General features: G+C 44.9%; 1 long non-coding RNA gene across 1 annotated transcript in view; it reads right to left on the reverse strand.

Moving 5' to 3' along the window:
• Positions 1-6,711: 6,711 nt before the first annotated feature.
• The window catches only part of LOC109319149, an 18,443-nt gene continuing 6,494 nt past the window's right edge, over positions 6,712-18,660 (reverse strand). Inside the window, exon 3 of the long non-coding RNA XR_002103383.1 lies at positions 6,712-6,828. This is a non-coding gene — a long non-coding RNA (uncharacterized LOC109319149). The remainder of the gene's footprint in view (positions 6,829-18,660) is intronic.

Here is an 18,660-nt window from a genome sequence, read left to right on the forward strand (position 1 = left end):
GCTTATAAACAGCAAACTGCATTGCTGTAATAGAAGCATACACGGCTCCCTGACACTCCTGGCTGGTGGCCTCTAGTTGTTAAATGTTCCAGCAAAGACCTGGCTGCAAACTTCAATAACAGAACTCTGCATGCACATGCAATTATTATTATTTGACGAGCATAATTGACCACACAGACAACTAGACAGCTAATAGATTTGTCAGGAAGGAATCTGTCTATTTTTAAATTTCAAGGTGCATCTGTAGCTAAATGAAGTGATCTTTCTTGTGCAGAAGAGTGGTGAGAAATAACATCCAGCATCCTCTGCTTCCTTCAGCCTGCTTCCTGAGACAGTCAATACTCCAATGATTTCTTCAGACCCTCCAGCTGATAAAGGTTATGTCATCCAATTGGGGAATAGTAACCATACCAAGTGACCCAGGTGAGTGCAGGCAGCTCAGCTTGTGGATCACAAATAAGAAATGCGTGGCGAAGGAGCACTTATTGGATCCTTCATGTTTCAATAGCAATTAGTGATGCAGCATCCATACAGAGCTGCAGGCAACAGACCTGTTAGAGAACATAGAATGGCCAGCATACCAGCTGAGACTGTGTGTCGTCTTTCTGAAGCCAGCCGTAGCCTGAGAGTCCAGCTCTCCCTCTGTGTAGGACCCTCCTGATGCCTGATTTACTTCCTCCTGTCCCACTAATGGTATGAAAATATTGTCCCAACTCTCCTGGTAGGGACCACTTGTCCCATGCTTTTTGTGAAACTTGCAATCTGCTCCAGACAAGGGAGAAGAAAAAAACAAAGAGCCAAAGGTAGCCAATAAATTGCCTGCAACAAGTAATGAGCCATCAGCAAAAAAAATAAAAAAATGCTTCTCTGTTGTTTGCCTCCTCCTTTCAGATCGTTAATAAACATATCGAACATCCCCGGTCCTGATGCCAATCCCCAGAGCACCCCACTATTAACCTCTTTTCATGTCAAGGATTGGCTGCATATTCCCTCTCTTTGTTTCTTATTTCTTATCTGGATTTTAATCCATGTCAGAACTTTTACCTTCCACCCCAAGGTAACAAATTTCCTTAATAGCCTCTTGTGAAGGACTTTATCAAAGGGCTTTTCAAAAGTCTAAATAAATGATATCCCTCCTCACCACCTTTCCCAGCTCTCTTTCATCCACTATTTCATTAACTCTTTCAACAAATCCTAATAGGTTAGAGAGGCAAACTCGCCTTTATAAAAGCTTACAACTTGGTTTATCTCTATCACATTAGACTCATCTAGGTGCTTTATAACTCAGTCGTTAATGATTTTTTCTCAACAATTTCTCGCTGTACTGAGGGAAGGCTTGTCACTTTATAATTCCCATGATCACCCTTAGCTCCTTTATAAAAGATAGATATAATGACGGGCCCCCCTCCAGGCCTTTCGTAGGGAAAGCTGTTGCAAATGATACATTGCATAATGGTATTGGTAGCTCAGCTGCTCTGTTCTCCAATTCCTTCAATATTTTCAGATACTCACTGGGTCTGCAGTTAATTTCTTCACTTGCTCTGTTGCCTGCTCTTCGTACCTCTGACTCCCGCAGGACATCACTTTCACAGTCACTAAAGAGTGACCCTTGGCATAGCAATGTCTTCACCACCCCCCTTGAGGGGAAGATGGTAGGAGTGAACTTCAGCAGCACTGTCAGTTTGCAGTTCTTCACACCTCTATGGCCCTGCTGTTTCAAACACCCCCCCCACAGGCCTCCAGTTTTGACTGCCCAAGCAAAGCAAGACCCTATATTTAATTCCTTGTGGCTTATATGTCTGTGTGTGAAGTGACAGTTGTTTAAATCCAGCACCTGACTTCAACAATGCCCTGTTGATTTTTGGTGGGAATCAATATTGGGGAAAATCTAATTGCCGCTAGTTAGTCTGAGAGAGGAATCTCAGAGTTGCAGAGCACCCCTCCAGTGTAGGAGGGAGATGGATCTCTCTAGCACTTTTCCACTATCCTTCATCTGTTCTACAGGCAGTATTTTCCTATACTTCTCTCTCTCTCTCTGTAGAAATACAGCTCTGCTTGCTTATTCAGCTCAGTATCTTTCTTTCCAAAATGGCAGAGAATTTTCTACCCATGGTGCAGAACTGTATGGGGTAAACTAGCTGGCTGATAAGGAAACAATCCCTGCCCCAAATCCAGTCCACACAATGGGGATGGTTCAGATCCACATTGGAAACCAGACTATATGGGTATGGATGTCAGAGGTCACTGTTGGGAGCAGTGAACTCCAAGGGTAAAGGAGGAAGATGACGTGTAAGGAGAAAAGTAACTATGGGACAAAGAAGTGTGTGTGGGGAGTGTGGAAGAAAGGTGTGTGGGGAAAGTGGTAAAGGGCTGGCAAGGAGGAGGAAGGCTGAGCATATGTGAGGGCTGTCTCACACTCGTGTGCTCCGGACTCCGACCTGAGCTGCTCTCTCAACACTCGCCCTTGCCACCCTGGGCCCCTGACCTCAGGCTGGGCTGCCTGCCGTAGAATGCCCTACCAGACAACCCTCCATGGCTCCACACCTCTCCTGTGAGCACAATCCAGTTCTCTTAAACACAACATAAGCACAAGCAAGCTGCTTCACAAACTACATGTCTCCCCAACTCGGAGTCAGTGACCCCAACAAGCCAGACTTCTTTTGGAACTCTCTCATGCCAGCTTTCCTGGGTGACTGGGGTGTCTTTCTGCCTGCCTGTCTTCTGTAGCTCTTCTCTTTAAGCAGCTCCTCTCCCTGCAACATGCAGGACCAGATTGCCCACTTTGCTTCAGTCACTGGGCTTACATAGAATCATAAGAAGTTAGGGTTGGAAGGGACCTCAGGAAGTCATCTAGTCCAACCCCCTGCTCAAAGCAGGACCAGCCCCAACTAGATGATCCCAGCCAGGGCTTGACTAGCTGGGTCTTAAAAACCTCCAAGGATGGAGCTTCCACCACCTTTCTGGGTAACCTGTTCCACTGCTTCACCACTCTCCTAGTGAGAAAATTCTTCCTAATATCTAATCTAAATTTCCCTTGCTGCAACTTGAGACCACTGCTCCTTGTCCTGTCATCTGCCACCACTGAGAATAGCCTAGCTCTATTCTCTTTGGAGCCAACCTACAGATAGTTGGAAACTGCTATTAATCTCCTCTCAGTTTCTTCTTCTCTAAGCTAAATACTCCCAGTCCCACCAGTTTTTCCTCATAAGTCATGTGCTGTAGTCCCCTCACCGTTTCCACTGCCCTCCGTTGGACTCTCTCCAATTTGTCCACATCCTTTCTCTAGTGGGGGGTCCAAAGCTGGACGCAGTACTCCAGCTGTGGCCTCACCAGAGCTGAATAGACAGAAATAATTACTTCTCTCGATCTGCTGGCAACACTCCTACTAATGCAGCCCAGTTAGCTTTCTTGGCAACAAGGGCACACTGCTTGTTCATATTCTGCTTACTGTCACTGTAACCCCCAGGTCCTTTTCTGCAGAGCTGCTGCCCAGCCAGGCAACCCCAGCCTATACTGTTGCATGGGATTGTTCTGTCCTAAGTGCTGGACTTTGCACTTGTCCTTGTTGAACCTCATGAGGTTCCTTTTGCCCAATCCTCCAATTTATCTAGGTCTCTCTGAATCCTAGCCCTACTCTCCAGCATAACTTCTACTCCCCCAAGCTTGGTGTCATTTGCAGACTTGCTGAGGGTGCACTCAATGCCATCTTCCAGGTTGTTGATGAAGACATTGAACAAAACCAGCCCCAGGACCAACCCCAAGGGGACACTGCTTGATACCGGCTGCCAAGTAGACATCAAGCCATCGATTAGTACTCTCTGAGCCCAGTGCTGCAGCCAGTTTTCTGTGCATCTTGCAGTCCATTCATCCATATGCCCCAAAGCCTCACCCCTTCTAGTCATGTGACTGCCTAGCTATTTACCAGGATTCCCTCTTCTCTGTGATGGTCAACTTGCCCTTCCCTACTACAGCCTAACCCAGCTGCTTGTGGCATTTACTTTCAGGTTACCTAGCCATATGTCCCATACAGCAAGCTTATTGCAGTGCAGCTAGCTTTCACACAGTGGCCTACCTACACTGCAAAGCTGTCCTGCAGCATTTTCCCCTTAAAGTAACAGGAGCCTCTGGCTCCTTGTTGCACAAACCTATCCATTGCCACTCCTGCTTTCCCCTGTGAGCCTGGCTCCTCAAACAGCTTGGCCATAGTGGAAAAGGAACAGCTCCAGAAGTCACTCTGCCCCTATGGCAGCTGGGGACAGTGACTACAGTGGGCTGGAGAGGAGAAGAATGGGAAAGGAAAGAAAAGTGTGTGTGTGTGTGTGTGTGTGTGTGTGTGTGTGTGTGTGTATCCTAGATCTGCCCATGAGCACAGCCTATACAAGCAACAAAGTGCATCAAGCTCTCCATGTCTAAGTGCTCTCCGTGCTTGACTGAAAGCCCACTAAAGTAGATGGGAGACTTCCCAGGCTTTGCATCAGGCCCATCAAGAATGTCTTAGGCCATACCTATGTGGGGTGCACTGGGGACCATCAGTTAGGCTAAACAAGATGGTTTAGAGCAGTTCCTGGTGGTTTGAAGCAGACCTGAACTCCCTCCCAGTGCCATATTTGGGCTGTCCTTGGACAAAAGAGCCTGAGTGCAACCCAGGGATGTTACACTTTTGGTGTCTCTCTAAACCACCTACTTAGCCTAATCAGTCTCTTACACTGAGTCGCTGAGTAAGAGCAAGGAATTGGGACTTCTTGTCAGTAGTGTTTGGGAGGAAGGCTGTGTAGTTGTGCCTTTAGTGTCTTTGTTTACTTTATGGGCCAAAGGCATGGCCTTGAACACAGCCCAAATACTCAGGCGTGGTGGACCATAATGTTGGGAAGAGGAAGGAAGGGTATAGTTCTTGTCCTCAAGCCCAGGAAGCAGTTGCAAAGCCAGTCTGTAGAGGCTATTTCCGTTTCATGGCTCATGGAAGCTGTTTCATTCCTTGTGGGCCTGTTTCATCCCCCTAACACCTCCCTCTGTGTGTGCCTGGAGCATTGCTATGCAAACAGCCTGCCCAGAGCCAATTTCCATGCTATATCCTGCATAGTATTCAGCCTTCTTCCTTTTGCTCAGCAGAACCGCACAATTCTGCTCCCAGGGGAAGCTTGTCACCCACAGAGCTTGGGCCTGAATTTGGCACTCCATGATTTGTTCAGCAAAGCTCCTTATAACCTCCTTAATCTCTATTTTATATCTTCCCTGCTGCAGTTTGCAATCTTTTCTATTACTATAATTTGGGCCGGATTTCCATATTTTAAAGGAAGTGCTTTTGGTCTGACTAAAGGTTTGTACCATTCCCTTTTAGCTATAAATTTTACTGCGTGGCTTCACCCCTCAACTGTGTAACCCCGTGTTGGACAGTCATGTGCAAAATAGTATGTCTTGTTTATAGTATCTGATAGCTCATTTTATATCTTATATGTAGTTCTGGTATGTATGTGGATTGTAATAATGAGAAGGATGCCCTGAATCACCCAAGTCCAAAATTCAGAACAGATGCTACTCTTACAGCATTTGCATTAAAGTTGCATATAGTTAATGACTCATGGAACAAAACTAAGAAGTTTTATTGACAAACTTGGAATTGTTCAAAGAAGAGAATCAAAAATCATTAAGGCATGGGAGGGATTGATTCATAAGTAAGAAATAAAAGGACAAAATCTGGTTAGCGTGGTTAAGCAGCAGCTGAGAAGAACATGGTAACCTGCAAATATTTGAAGAGCATACCACAAAGAAGAAAACACGAATTGTTGAGGCTGGTATGTGGGCGTGTGACTAGAAGTAATGGGAAGAAATGGAGAAAGGTTAAATTGAAGCTGGCTCTTGAGAAAAGCTTCCAGAGCGTGAGAAGAATGGAAATATCCCCCAATACCCAGTCGCCCCGAGAAGAGGCCAAAGGAGCTCTGTTGCTTTGAGTTATAAAAATTAGGACAAACATCATACGGGCAAATTCTTCTTTGGCACTGGTGCTGGGGGCAGAGGGGAGGAGGAATAGGGTAGGTGTGGAAGGTACTCTACAGCAAGGCATGAGAACCCCCTCCCACATCTCCAGGGGAGCATGCCACCTGCTACTGAAACTGAGAGGGTACCTCACTGGGCAGCCACATTCACTCTGCTGTGCGCATAAAGGCACATCCTTTAGTCCATTCCTGCACCCCAAGAAGCATGTACAGGGAAAGTTTCCTTTTTATGGATTACACATCATCACTTGAATTCATGAATCTATAGTAGTGGGTTCCACTGGCTGATTTCACTCTGAGGTATGTTGCATGCCAGGGTCTACAGCTGAGTGTGCCAAATGGCATTCTCCTTTGCAGTAAGCTTGGATAAGTCAGGAAAGGCAGTGGCGCTACACAAGAACATAAGAACTGCCATTTATTGGGTCAGACCATAGGTCCATTTTGCACAGTATCCTGTGTTACACAGTGGCAGAAGGTGGATGCTGAAGGGGAGAGTGAACAGGGTATGACCAGGGTTCTCCCCTGTTCCTACTCCACTTGCAGCCTCTAGCATTTAAGGTCTAGGAACTTCTGATCCAGAGGCTGTATCCCTAACTCTCATAGCTCAATAGCTACTAATGCCCCTTTCCTCCAAGAATTTGTCTGAGCCATCTTGAATCTGGCTAAACTGTCAAGCTTCCACAACATGGCTGTTATGGTACTGAGTGCCACACTTTACTTACATGCTGTTTGAAAAAAGTACTTCCTTTTATTAGTTTTAAATTTACTGTCTCCTACTTTCGTTTGATGACCCCTAGTTTTTGTGTTGTGAGAGACAGTAAATAATAAATCCTTACTTAATTTTTCTTCACCATTTAGTATTTTGTAAACCCTTATCATGTCCTCCTTCACACATCTCTTTCCAGACCCAGAGGAGGTTCTGGACCACTGTGTGCCATACGCATGTTGTTCATCATAGTGTCATAGTGTATGTAAGTCCAGAAAAGACCATTAGCTCATATACTTGAACCTTCTGTGTATCTCAAGCCAATAGTTTTCAGCGAATTTCCTCCAAATTGAACCCTTTAACTAATGTTTGACCAAAATCATAACTTGCATTTGGCTAATATACACCTTCCAGAAGGACACCAGGCTTTGAACAGAACATGTAAAGAGATAGGAGAATCCACTGATTCCAATAGCAGTTTGCTCCAATAGTCAACCACCCTCATTATTTAAAAATTGCACCACATTTGCAACTTGAGTTTGTCTGGAATTGGTAAATGTAACCATCTCTTCAGTTTGCAGATTCCGTATGCATAAAACACAATATCTAATCATCTGTGGTCATTTTGTTCAGTAAGAAGTTTTGGCCAAATTTTTGCAATTTGTGGATTGAGGACTGTTCAGTGTGAAAATCACATAGAGGCTTTATTCAAAATTTAAGTTGTCTTGATTGGACATAAAGTGTGCATCTATTTCTTGATTACATGACTTTGTTCATTCCATCCAATTGTTTTTATACTGCTGCCAGTCACTCTTTTTGTGTAAAATCAGTAGCAACAGCAAAATCCCTCATGGACATCAAGGAATCCCTGGCACTTTTATTTTTTTCAGTGTGAAAACTCAGCCTTGATAGGATTTGGGGGAATTTATTATTTAGATTTTTATTAATTTCCTTTTTTTCTTAGTTTGTAGGAGCTTCCAGGTACAAAATTAGGATTTGCAGGGGTTTTTGAGTATCTTTCCTATGGTAGAAAGACTTCCAAAGAGGAAATGAGAAGAAAACTATTGCATTCACTTTCAAAATGCTCTCTCTAAAATATTATGCAATGCCAATTTTTTTGTCGGTGGAAGTTTTTGTTTTTGTTTCTGAAACATCATCACAAAAGGAGAGTGCATATATTGGGAAAGGATTCACCTAAGAGGAATTTAAGAGAAGATTTTAGGGGTGCTTTTTAGAATGGTTAACAGATTTGGAGATTAGAAGACAGCTGATATTTGGTTATGTGGGGACCAGAGACCATGTGGAACTTAACATTTTAGCATTTCTCTTTAAGTAGGTACATATTCCAACCTTATTGCCATAGGATGCGAGAGCCTTCCAAGTGTATAAAAATAGAAACACAAAAAACAACCTCTCCCTCTCTCTTCCTCAGAAGCCAGTAAGGGAAAGAGTTTGATGATTAATTTATAGGGTAATTGGTTTGTTTATACTTGTGTGTGTTAGTAAGTGGGTGCATGGGTGTGTGATGTGTTTATGTGTGTGGGCATGTGTGAAGTGCTTTAAACTGAGGGAGGGTTCTGTTGCAGAAATGAATTTTGCAGAGAGCTGTGAACAAGAGGAGGATCAGATCATTTATGTCTTTCACGGGAGTGAGGTCAGTGGGTCATAAGACCTCATGGGAGTGAGGCCTTATGTATGTTTGTCTCCTACATGAATGAATCTCATGCTGTTTGGTCAAAAGTTTCCTCATTCTAACAGAATATAGCTACTGTGGAGGTTTATGCAGAGGCAAATCTCTCAGGCAGCTCAGACAAACCCTACAGGACACTTTCAAAGTGGGACAGAATGGGACTCTAAGTCAGTGATGATGACCAGTGCAAATAGGAAGATACCAGGGTGATGTGTTCACTGTTGTCTGTGCTGCTGCAGTGGCTCTATTTTCTGAACTGGAGCTACTCCAGGCTATACAGCTTCCCTCCTAGATATCAGTTGTAATAATCATTCATATATGCCTGGACAGCTATGCCTAGAGCTGTGCCTAATGGGACAGTGTACACATCTTCTGGCTAGCTGCAGATGGACAATACTGTGGCAAGGAACTTTGATACTCAAGGCAAAGCCCACAGCAACAGCCTGCCCTCACCCAGCACACAGATTCGGGGGACACATGCTCCCTCCCCATGCTTGCGCAGAAGTGCATGCAGTGGCGGGAGTTACCCTCTGCCCGGGGCACCCGCACCGCTTGTCGTCCCTGTCCCCCCGCCCTTGTTACAGCACTGCAGATGGAGGTGGGAGTGTTTTGCTGCCTTGGTTATTTGGGGATCCAGTAGCAGATGGGTGACCTCAGTAGCTGGTGATTATCAAGGAAGAAACTGATCATTTTGAAATGTTTTCCTTCTTTCTGCACACATCTACCAGATGCCTTCTTCCTTTTCCACCAGTAAAAGCACACTGTTGAGCACAGATCTTCTACTTCCTGATTCCCATGCAGTAACTCAGACACTACCCCACATTAGCTGTTACTTCTCCCCTGCTTGAATCATAGCACTGACTTGAACCTGGGTCTCCCACATACCACTGTCCCAATCATTTGGATATTAAGGAGTGTCTCTCTCTCCCTCTCAGCTTGGCTTTGACCTGAGAAACCTTTCCCCATGGAAGTTTCATTGAAACCAATATGTTCTCACAAAATTTTTGGTTTCAACAAATAGCATTTTCTAACAACAAAAGAAAACCTCCCTGTTTCAGTGAAAAATTCCCAGCAGGCTTCAGTCATAACAGTAGGGAAATCTTAAAAAAAACCCCACACGGACCTTGCTAATAACAAGCCAAATTAAAACTATCATTTGAAATAAGCATTCTAACCTCATGTCTATTCAAACTTAACCCCCCCCCAATCTTACCAGAATGATTTACTTACCCCCAAAAAAACCCCAATCATTAAAAGCCCAGCAAACTCAAAGTGAATGTTAAATTCCAAGAAGCACTTGTAATAGTAAGTACAGAATTGCACAGTGAAGTGACCTTAACTCTGACTCTGTAGCAATGATCTGAGAAAAATCAGAAACTCTGAGACTACCTTGTCCATCCATTACAAAGAATGTCATCAGATCAATGATGGAAAACTAGAAGGCTTTATTCTTAATCGCTCTGAGGTTCTGCTGACTCTGGCCCTTCTTTATAGGCATGCAGAGTCCAGAGAAACACATCTTTTACAAGCTCCCGATTAGACAAATAGCCCAGAGGAGCCATTATTCCACATTCATCGTCCTGATTCCATGTGCCACCAATTATAAAAGTATCATTACAGGAGGAAGGATCAGACCTGCTTCTCCATTGTGTAATCACTCACACCACTACAGAAGGCAAAATGCTAGCTTCTCAGAAGGGTAGGGCCCGATTCTGAATTACACAATGTGAATGTCCTGAAAGGAAACATGAATGCCATTTTGAAGATCTTTGGCACTGTCAGAATACTATACGGTGGCTTTACTGGATACACAAATCAGGGCTTTATAGCCAATCATTGGGCTTGATTGTCAGCTAAGCAGAATTTATACCAGCCTTTCCAATCCCCTAATGTTGGGTTTGCTGTGATCTGGAATGGTCCCTAACATAACCTGGGGATCATAGGAAGTATTCCAAGCTCTGATACCATACATCCATTGCTGTGGTGAGCATCTTGCAGAAGATCCTGGGCCCTGCCACCTCCCTGCCCTGACTTCCTAGCATCCTTCATGCTGCTAGAGTGAAGGTAGGTGGTGTAGAGCTGGCTATGCTAGCGTTACATCTCCTGAGGGTTCCTCTGGGACACAAAGAATCTTTGCCCCATTAGAGCAACTGGCTGGCTGTGGTGTACTGTCTACATGGTTTAGTAGCTGGAGCATTCATTGAGAACTGAAACTACTCTATGCAGGTATAAATAACTACACTGGACATAGGGTTCAAATGAATCAAAATCAGTTTGTCTGCATGTGATAGGACCAGATCATACCTACAGGCTGGGGAACTCCCTTCTCATCAGTGCAGAGGCAGAAAAAGATCTTGGAATCATCACTGATGCCAAGATGAACATGGGCTGGCAGTGTGGGGACACGGTCAGAAAGGCCAACTGCAGCTTGTCATGCATCTACAGATGCATTTCGAGCAGGTCCAAGGAGGTGATCGTCCCCCTTTATGCGGCACTGGTCAGGCCGCAGCTGGAGTACTGCATCCAGTTCTGGGCGCCCCACTTCAAGAGGGATGTAGTCGCCGTTTACAAACTAGTCAGAGGGGACCAGCAGGCATTGGGGGAGTCCCTGTTCCCCCGAGCATCGCCAGGAGTGACTAGAAATAACGGTCACAAGCTGGCAGAGGGTAGATTCAGACTAGACATCAGGAGACACTACTTCACTGTCAGGGCAGCTAGGATCTGGAACCAACTTCCAAGAGAAGTGGTGCTGGCTCCTACCCCGGGGGTCTTTAAGAGGAGGCTGGATGAACACCTCGCTGGGGTTGTTTGATCCCAGTACTCTTTCCTGCCATGGCAGGGGGTCGGACTAGATGATCTGCTTGGGTCCCTTCCGACCCTACACACTATGAAACTATGAAGAACTAGTTATGTGTTGCTAATATTTTGAACAATAGGCTCCCCTGCAAAATAGCTCTCTGGTCTCTCTTGCAAATTTTGTGTGGAATAGGTGTGTGAGCAACAGACAAATAATAATATGGGGTGAGGATCTAGCTATTTAGTTTGTCATTGAAACAAATGATAAGCAAACAGTGGTCCACACTTTCTGAGTATGGTTCTGCTTCATTTTTGAGAACTCTGTTGGGTTCATTGCTATTACAGCCTATTACACACATTGAATGCAATAGAAGTAAAGCAAAGGGGCAAAAATAGATCTGGGGTGAGGAAGTGCAGAAGCCTCTTATCCTGAGGAACTTTTAGGCTAGGGATAGCGGTTACACATAAACTGGTTTAACTGATCAGAAACTGGTTTAAGCCTGTAACAGCATAGAAGTTCAGTGCACATAAACCAGTTTCAAAATAAACCTGGTGGAATGTAGTATCACACTTAACTGATTTAGGTTAAAATGGTTTAGGAAACATTTGTCCCAGACCCCTTATTGGTTCAAGTTAAATCAGTCCCCCAGCATGCTTTGCAGCCCTGGGCTGGGCTGTCTGCCAGCTCTAGAGAGCAGGCCTGGCTCTACCACTCTGCTTCCTAGCTGGAGCAGTGAGGGCTGGCTGACAAGGGGGGAATCCTGGCTGTGGTCTGGGGCCAGGGAGGGGGTTAAACACCCCTTCTCCCACTCAAAATTACTGCCACCTGCAACTGTGGACTACAAATCCCAGAGTCACTTGTAAGCAGGATGGGGAAGTAATGAGCAACCTTGCAGAGTCCTGGTGCAGTTATTTTGGACTGCAAATCCCAGAGACCTTGGGGACAGCAGGAAGAGGAAGTGAACATATGGCTGTTCTCTAACACCCCTCTGGCTTCTGGTGTGAGCCACTGCAGGCATGTGGCTGCATTTCCTGAATCAGAGGTAAATGTCTGTACACTTCCGTTTCAATTTAATCTGTGTATCTTAGATTAACCTGCAAAGACTGAATTGATTCAGCCTCGGGCTTTTTGACTGTCTGTACTTAGCCTTAAAAAGTACCTTCTATTTTTTTCTGTTCAATCCCAAGGGAAAAAGAAGAGCTCTGCATTATTATGTTTTTAATGCTTCCCATGGTCAAATCTTCTCTAATTGTAAGGGTTTAGCCACGACTGTCTGAGGCAGGGAACTTGTCCTGTGTCTCTTTTTGATTTGATGGTGATAATTAAAGTAGGAGATCTCTAGAGACCCTGTCCCTACACTAGCACCTCATTCCAATCTCCTCCAATTTGAACTGTTGATAAGGATTTTGTGTCACTTTGCCAGTGTTTTTAGACCCATATACTCTTATTCATTGTGTGTGCCTACACATGTATTAGATCCTGGAGCAGTTTACTTGTAAGTAAACACTCCTGAACAGGCATCCACATGTGCAGGGAAGGGAGAGCAGATTTGTCGCTAATGACAGCAAACTTCTCCCACTCTGGATCCCTACAGTTGGCTCCTGCTGCCACCAGGGGGAACTCTAGGCTCCCCCTGAGTGCTAGCAGGAAGCACCGGGCTGTTTCTTGGTCAGGGCAGGGACAATGTCCACCTGCCCTGGCAGCAGGGTGCTCTTGGCCCTGACTCCTTGATTGGGGGTTGGGGACTTGGAAAGAGCTACAGGGGAAGAACAGATCCCATCCTCCTGCCCTGATCCACTGGTGGGGTAGCTAATAGCTAGTGATCACGAAGTTGAGGAGGGCATGAAGGTACTAAAATGTGGGGGCTGCCTGCCATGTGGCTCCACACTGTAGCACTCTCATGCCCCAGCCAGCTTCTCTGCTGCCTGATGCCACCACTTGGAGCCCGGGGCTGACCTCCTGAGCCTGCTGCCATCCAGGGGCTGCTCCACGCTGGCTCAAACTGCTGCTATCCTGGGTGCACATGTAGATGTGTCCAGGAGCAGTTAACTCTGGCGCAAACTGCACCAGAGTTTATTTAGTTGCTTAAATCGCACGTTTAGATGAAAGAATCCCTAGGTTATAACTTCATCATGAAAAGTGGCAAACTACTGTGAAGCAAAGAAAGTAGGAGGAAAACTATGACCTAACTGTGGATAATTTAAAAATAAAAACTACTTTGAACAGAAACTATTCTAATTTACATTATTTGTGTCTATGAGTTGGCAATCAAGTGCATTCAGTTTATAATCCCCCAGATCCTTTGAGGTCAAGGTGTTGTTACAATAGAGCAGATTTCATTAAAATAAGTGTTTTGGAGAATGTGGGTGAAAATGACTAAGGTGTAGTGGTGCTCAACCTTGGGCCCACAGACCATATCTGGCCCATGAAGTGATGTTATGTGGCCTGTGGGTCTCCCAATGGGTTTGGAAATTTGGCGTTGAGGAGGCAATGGCAGAACTAATTGCTTCTCCCCTATGGACAAATTTCCAGACCCATGGGGAGCCTAATGGGCTGGATGATGTGGTTTGACAGATTAGATTGCTCCAGAGAATAGGGCTGGGCTGGCACGTGGCCAGATCTGATGGGGTCAGGGCAGGCACCAGATAGCACCCACTGACTGACCTTGCATGCAGGATCCAGCCCATGAACCAACCCTGCAACATTCATCCAACGAGTGGGGTCAGAAGCACTAGCCACAGCCATTGAGGTAGGCTTTCAGGGCATGTCTGTACAGTTAACATCCTGCAACAAACATGCTAAAATGCTCTGCATGTGATATCTTTCAAACTGAAAGTGGTAGAGCCACATTTGTAAAGGTTAGTTAATTAACATTAGTTCTCAACAAGACGAATTAGTCCACCCTCAGCACCATTGAAAGGAAACTGCACTAATTATGCCTTGGGAGTTACTGCACATGGATCAGTACAGTGTTCGAGAGCACTGTTATTTCAGATGGTAAGTCAGCAGCATAGGGGCTTGTGAAGAGTCCCTGGAGCAACTATGCCACTGTTGTTACTATATTGTTCTGGTTATAAGTTACCTTTTTTTTCCATTTAAAAGAACCATAAAAATCATAGTCAATTTAAATGTGAGATTGACCTATAATTGCTCCGCCTACAGTCTTGACTTTTGTGCTTGCAGTATCTTGTGCATGCAAAAAAGTCAGAGATTTTTTTCAGGTGTTTTTTTTAATTTTAGTATTTTAAGCACATTTAACCCTTTGGGTCTGTTCCTTCATTCTTCCATTATCCTTTGAGATTTTGGAAAGGCTAAAGTAATTTAAGGCCTTTATCTGTACCTACCAACTTCTATCGAGACAAAAGCTGTGTTTTTGGAGGGTTTTCCCTTTAAAGTAGATACTGAAAATGTGAGGTCAACTTATATACAGGGCTCTTTTATCATCAAGATGATATGATATTTTTCCCTCCACTTCTTGGGGTGAACATAGACTGGCATTAGTGTTTAACTAGATCAAAGCACCAGTGAGTTTAGAAGGTTAGCATATTCCACAGTGTTGTTTTTTGAAGAACACAGGATCTGATGCAGACCATTTCCAAGTGATGCAAAATCCAGTTTACAGCACTGTTGTGATGATTATTGCAGTAGCTTCTGAAACCCATCCATGCCCCAGCCTTCCAAGCAGGGTGCCTTTGTGATAGGCAATTTATATTCACATACCCATCCACTCCTTGTCACAATGCAACTATATTTCTCTTCAGATTCTGCATTTTATGCAGTACTTGACACAGTTGGATTCTAGTCCATGGATACAACTACAAGGTGCCACTGCAGTTCCAGCAAAAAAATACATAAACAAAAGTCAAAAGAAGAGAAAAGAGGTGAAAACAGTAAACAGACAGGGGGAGCCCTGGGTAACATGAGATGATTAATTAATGAATAACTTAATGAGCAGTAGTGCATCCCCTCTTCCAGTTCATTAATAAATGACACCATTGGTGCTGGTTCAGACCCTTGGGGGACCCTGCTATTGTAGCAGCCGCCTTCATGTTGAAAATTGACCATTTGCGTGCATTTAAGAATTGTCATGAAGAGCCTGGAGCGAGGCATAGGCACTCCCTTTTTAATGGATGTGTGTACAAGTCTAAACCAATCAATCACTCTAAATAATAAATAAACACAGGCCAGACTGAACCAAGTAAATCTAAGGGGGCTTAACAGAATTGTATTCAGGTTGAATTATATTCAGGGACACCGGCAGAGCTAACAGTACGTTTCCTTAAACGTTTGTAATTTGCCTGCATGACAAGACCAAAGTAAGACCTAGTCATGTTTGAAGCCCAGTGGGGTGTTTCACTGTTATTTATGTGTAGTGCAGGTAGGACCAGATAATACTGGGTAAGCTTGATTGTTTTGCCTTTTCCTCTTCCCTAATCAAGAAAAATGTCCCATTTACTGTTATAGGCTGCAGGCCAGATTCTCTTCCAACTATTGGGTATCTAAGTGGACTTAGGCACCTTAGGGTAATCCTTTTTCAACCTGCTTGAGTCCCTGAAAATCCATGAATGAATCTACTTTTATAGCACAGTTTGATTCACAAAGAGGCACCCACCTTTTAATTAACAGTTTTCACAGATACAGAGTAGAATAGAATCACACTTAAGGCATCTAAGTCTACTTACGTGCCCAATAGGTGGAAGATAATTTGGTCCCATGTGTTTGGCATTGCAGTGTAGGGGTTTCTGGTGCCTGAAACTCAGAACCTTGTATTCAATATCTAATGCATGCTCAATCCTGGGTAAGCATGTCATCCAGCCTCCGTGCTTTGTGACTTCAAAGATCTTTTACAGGGGACTGAACCATTCAAACCTATCACTGCTCTAATGATAAGTTTACTAGTGATATATAATTCAGAAACTATGGGTGAGGTTCACAAGTGGATTTAGGGCATGAATTTAAATCTGGTCGTGTGATGTGTTCACCATCCAGCTCAAGGGGAGTGTTAGATGCCTCAGAACAGGATCCAGGAGAGCCAGCATGAAGGGCAGAGGACCCCCTAGAGCTGGCTAGTGAGAAAAAGTGATGACACAGTTGTATTTTAAATCTAGCTTCCTCACTCATAAATGGAGGCGGGAATCACTATGTACTTGGGATCTACCACACAGAAACCCCTCCAAAAGGGAAGTGCTTGTCTTTCAAAAAGGTTACTCTTGTCTATTAAATGCAATATGGAAGAGGTTCCCAAACTTTTTCTTATTGTGTACCTCCTTCCAGTTTTACCAGCTACCCACATACCTCTATCAGCATACGTTTTATGTTTTAAACTCTTAAATGCCAATTATTATTATAATGCAAATTAAATCCACTACAATTTGTCCCATGTACCCTAAAGAAATTCCTTGCATTTTCACTTCTTAATCCAATATCTTCTTAGTGAGAGCTCTGCCCTGCCAGGTTTAAGCCCCTGAGGCAGAGCGCGGATCTAAATTGAGGTCTTCTGCCTCTGAGGAGAGTACCCTAACCACCAGAGGATAGGCTGTTGGAGCCGGTCTTCACCCTCTCTGGTGAAACAGTGCCACTGTGTAAGTGAACGTGCAGGGGGCTCATTGCGTAACAGAGAGCGAGCATGAGTGAGCAGGCAAAAGGGAATGTGATCCTGTGGCCTTGGGCTTAGGGGATTCTTCTGAGACATAGGACCCCTGGCCAGGGTTTTGGTCCGTTCTTCAAGAGATTTTATGCATTTCATATGATGACTGTTTCTTATTAAAAGCATTGGCTTTGGTGCTGCAGATCTCTCACTGCCCAGGGTGAGTGAACTAAGCACTGGGAAAAGGAATCATGTTCCCTGCATCCCTCTCTGACTCACAGATCTTGCACTCTTTTATACAGTGGCACAGCTTCAAAGGGAGAGGTGGAGGCTGCCCCTGACCCCAAGGTAGTCTGTCATTTGGGGCATTCCTGTAGTGATCATCAGGTTCAATAAACAAAGGCATATTGGAATGAGAAGAACTCATATTTTATTCTGGAGCGGCAAGCAACCCCTACAGACCCCCTAGTCTCCTGTCTAACAGATTCTCTATTTAACGGAAAGACCATCTCCCAATTACCAACGCAGTCTTCTTAGTTAGGGAACATCTTTAAAGTATAACTTCCATAACTGCAGTTCCGTGAGGACATCATAGAAATAGGTTTGAATCTCCTCAGAAAAAGGAGAAAATTGATCCTGAGGTCTTTCACAGTCTACTTGAGGGCACTTAACAGTTGCCTGTTGGATTAGGGATGGAAGAAGGGATAACAAATATCTCTGTAAAAGACAAGGGAAGATACACCTGCATCTTGGGAGAAGCCCACTCCCGTGGGTCTATTAAAGGCATACTCTGATAAAAACCCTCTGTATTGAGCCTCCCTGTGGATGTAAGCAAGGGAATGTCAAGTTACTGGATTCCAACCAGGCTTAGCTGTGATCCAGGCTCTGAGCTGCTTCAGCACTATCAAGACTGAGGCATTTCAGAGGGAGCCTGGGGACCTAAAGTAAAAACAGGGGTTCTTATGGAGTTCAGATACCTTCAGGGTTAGATGGTAACGGAGCAACTGCTTTCAGGCTTACACTTTTGCACTTCAGCCCATAGGGTACTTGTACACAAGATGGTGGGGCCGTACACACATGACAAAAAGTGACAAGAAATTGTCATTTATCTAACATAATGGTGTCACCATGTACATGTACATGATTTGGTTTTTTTCATGTTGAAATGTATTTGCGTATGGCAACTTAGACCATCTCAAATGTATTTTAGTTTGATCAGGGCAACTTGTCCCACTGTGGATAAAAAATCATGCACGTGTATATATCTGGTGGCTGGAGAAGGTGGTAGGCACTGTGCACAGGGGACTGGAAGCCTGGGCAGGCTGGCGGAAGCTTGGGCTTGGCAGTCTTCTAGTTCCTCATACACTGTCCCTGCCATCTTCTCCAGCCACCAGCACACCCAGCTTCCCTCCTGCTGCCTTCCCACACTGCCCCAGGGGCAAGCCAGTCTCTTCCCAGGTGGTTCCAGGCAGCGGGGACACTGCACAGGGTGCTGGAAGCCCACCAAGCCTGAGCTTCCCCAAGCAAGCCTGGGCTTTCAGTGCGCTGTGCACTGCTGGATCCAGCAGGTGCTGCCTGTGAGCTGGGACAGCACCCACCTAGCTAACATGCTGCCTGGGCAGCCTCAAGAGGCAGCACTGCCCTGTGGGCCCCCCACAGCTCAGGGGGTGCATGACCCGGTGACGGCTCATGTGGGCAGGCTCCGCTGCGGGGGAAAATAAATCAGTGAGCCTGTTCCTTTTTTTCTTTGTAGCAAGCTTACCTTTCAGAGCTTGGGTTGAGTCCCAGGCTTGAGATCCTGCTGTTTTGATTGGTGGAGCCCATCCACCAATCAGGAGGCAGCAAGAGAAATAAAGTCATGCCCTTCTCCTGAGGGAAGGGGGAGAA

The sequence above is a fragment of the Crocodylus porosus genome, unplaced genomic scaffold (assembly GCF_001723895.1).
Source record: "Crocodylus porosus isolate Cpor-Errol unplaced genomic scaffold, CroPor_comp1, whole genome shotgun sequence".
NCBI classification, from domain to species: Eukaryota; Metazoa; Chordata; order Crocodylia; family Crocodylidae; genus Crocodylus; species Crocodylus porosus.